The 3,264-nt window shown below is 46.7% G+C and overlaps 1 pseudogene; it reads right to left on the bottom strand.

Annotated features, from left to right (window-relative positions):
* Nucleotides 1-547: 547 nt before the first annotated feature.
* LOC132217009 (protein FAM136A-like) lies at nt 548-2,096 on the bottom strand (annotated as a pseudogene).
* Nucleotides 2,097-3,264: the final 1,168 nt, after the last annotated feature.

The following is a 3,264-nucleotide window of genomic DNA, read 5'->3' as shown; positions in this document are numbered from 1 at the left end:
ATAAATCTCTTGAGCTCTGCCCACAAAATTTATTCTATTTATTTAGATAGTTATTATTCCTGCTTCTCTCCTTCATTCCTAAGGTTCCAAACTTCCTTCTGGTATCATTTCCCTTCTGTCTAAAACATTTCCTTTAGCAATTCTTTTTTTTTTAAAAATATATTTTATTGATTTTTTTACAGAGAGGAAGGGAGAGAGATAGAGAGTTAGAAACATCAATAAGAGAGAAACATCAATCAGCTGCCTCCTGCACATCTCCCACTGGGGATATGCCTGCAACCCAGGTACATGCCCTTGACCGGAATCGAACCTGGGACCTTTCAGTCCGCAGGCTGACGCTCTATCCACTGAGCCAAACCGATTTCGGCATGCAATTCTTATAGAGTAGTTCTGATGGCTATGAATTTTCTTAGTTTCTTTTAATCTAAGGATATTTTTATTTCATTTTCATTTATGAAAGATATTTTCACTGAATATAAAATTGTGGGTTGACAGTTCTTTTTTTTTCTTTTTTTTCAATTTTTTTTAGAGGAAAATTGAACCTTATTTATTTTTTAAAACCAGACATTAGGAAAATATATCACAGTCTTGAAACAGCAAACAGACAAGCTATTTTATCATTTCAAGTAATAAGTTGGTAAAAAGACAGCAGCTCCTTATCAAAACAGTAAGGTGCCAGAGCTGGGGAAGGAACACTATATGTTGCAAAGGGCCCGGCAAAAGTGGTATTTGGTAATGGGGGGCTGCCTCTCTTTTTTCTCCCTTGATCTTCCTATTGCCAAAAGATTGTCTCAGTAGGGCTCTGTTATTTGAGGGGGCTACGTAAGCGATACTGGATTCAGGTTTCATTCCTGAAAACCAGTTTTTTTCCCAAATCCAGTAGTTCGTAACTCTTAATGAAGCAGCAACAGTTCCTCTCTCACTGTTTATTCCTGGATATTGGTATACAGCACAATCAAAACCCTCTTGCCCTTCAAGGTGGAGTACCACGGCAAGATGGTCCCGTCACTCTGCTGTAGACAGGCTTAGGACCCATCACGGCAGCCAGTGAGAAGGAACGTCTGCTTCCATGTCCAGGGTGACATTGCCTCTCATGTTTCTGTAGGGTTTCCGAGCTGAAAGGTGTAATGTGTGAGCATTTAAATGCATGTCCGCATCTGGGACAGAAATGATATCTATCCAAAGGAACCTTTTCAAGTTCTTATCCAAACTACCTCCCTCAACTCCACATCTTAAATGAACTTTATGCCCTTGTACCTAAAACCAAACCAATACTCAGAAACCGTTTTTCCGCTTCTCAATTAGTAACCTCATGGGTTTTGTTTCACAGCTTATGGACAATGGTGTGGTAATGCTTCTGGTAAACAGGAGGTTGGCAACAAACAGAAACACCTCCCCTCCCCTCCCACCAGACCACTGGCAGGTCAGAGGACACTGTCAGCTTGTCAGAACCTCAGAGGGCTCTGGCTTCATTTGAGGGAAATGCTTGCTGCCAGGATAAGCATTTGCCACATAAAATTTAGGCCCTCAAAAACTCTCTGACCCAAACTTTAGCACCAGTTTTCCCCCCCATTTCACTTTCAAGAATAAACATAAAAGAACCCAGTCCAGAGGCAAGTGACACATGCCTTAAACTTGCTGCCATCCTTAATTTCTTCATCCCTAAACTGCTTAAAAGACCAACATTCGCACTCTTCATTTTAAACAGGTTCCTGCCCTCAGCCTCCATGGCCAATGGCAAAGACTGCTATTTCTGAATGGATGAGAGAGACTCCTTCATCTTCTTGGTCATGGTGGGAATGAGGTTCATATGGTCATCCACGCACTTGGTCACACAACTCTCCAGCTGCCGCTTCACCTGACGCTCTTTACTCCCTGCATCTATGGAGTCTGGCTTTGTCGTTGCAATGCATGGTGCACCGGGCCAGGCGGTCCTGGAACTTCTCCAACCCGCTGGTAACCAGGGCCTGGGCTTGAGCCAGAGGTGCGTGGCAGCGCTCAATGCACTGGTGCACCTGCTGCATGGACGCCTGGCTGTCCTCACAACTGTCAGCGCTGCACCGGAACATGAGGCCCTGGGCTGGGCTTTCCCCGCGGGCAGCGCCCGTGCACAAGGGGCCGGGCCAGAGGGGAAGGTGGCGGGGCAACACCTCACCCCGGGGCTCGCTAACCCTGGTCCGGCCCCCTTCACCCCCGTGCAGGCCGGGGCGATAAACGGCCTTGAGCCTGGCGAGGACGCACACATTTCATCTGCTCGGCCGAAGCGCTAGAGTTTCTGCCCCACGGCCAGGCCTGCTTCCGGGGGCGCCACAGCGACCCCAGGGGCCCCGACTGGGCTCTGCGGGGAGGGGGCGGCTGCGGGAAGGGCACAGTTCTTTTTTTTTTTTTTCCAACACTTTAAAATATTGAATTACTTCCTTCTGGCCTCCATGGTTTCTGATGTGAAATCTTCCATCATTTGAGTTGTTATTTACACATAGATAATGCATTGCTTCTCTTTGGTTTCTTTCAAGATTTTTTTTCTCTGGCCTTAATTGGTTTGGCGCAGTGGATAGAGCATCAGCCTGCAGGCTGAAGAATCCCAGGTTCAATTCTGGTCGAGGGCACATTCCTGGGTTGTTAGCTCAATCCCCAGTAAGGGGCGTGCAGGAGGTAGCCAGTCGATGATTCTCTCTCATCATTGATGTTTCTATCTCTCACTGGTGCAGATAAGCTGCCAGGTGGCACGGGAGAATTAATCAGCCGGGCACTCAAGAGGATATTCAGAAAAGTAGCCTTTATTGCAGATTGCACTAGTGCCCTGACTCAGGGCGTCAGTCTCCAAATCCTGAGTGATGAATATGGACGAAGCTTTCCTTTTATACCCTTAGTCTCTTTGTCCCCCAAATATGGATCAGGCTTCTAGACTTTTTGAAGGCTTTGCAGTTCTCCCCCACCCCCTCCCCGCCATGTGAGTTGGGATGGGGGAAGTGAGATCACACTCAGAGGCTTGTCAGCACTGGAGCCAGCCCCTCGGGGGTTGTATATGGTTCATGGTTTATGGCCTCTGGAAAATGGGAGTATTCTGGGAAACAGGTCCTGGAAGGCAGGACAGGCATCACAGATAAGAATGGAGTTTGATAAGAATGGAGTTGATCGGCAAGCAAGAGTGTGCATCAGAAGGAAGGATACTGGCACAGATTCAGATAGCTAGCCCCACAAGTCTTATTTTCTCTTTCATCTCCCTTCCTTTTTCCCACTCTGAAATCAATAAAAATATATTTA

Source organism: Myotis daubentonii, chromosome 15, assembly GCF_963259705.1.
Source record: "Myotis daubentonii chromosome 15, mMyoDau2.1, whole genome shotgun sequence".
Classification (NCBI taxonomy): Eukaryota; Metazoa; Chordata; class Mammalia; order Chiroptera; family Vespertilionidae; genus Myotis; species Myotis daubentonii.
The sequence above is the reverse complement of the archived record's forward strand: the minus strand, read 5'-3'. Positions and strand labels throughout refer to the sequence as shown.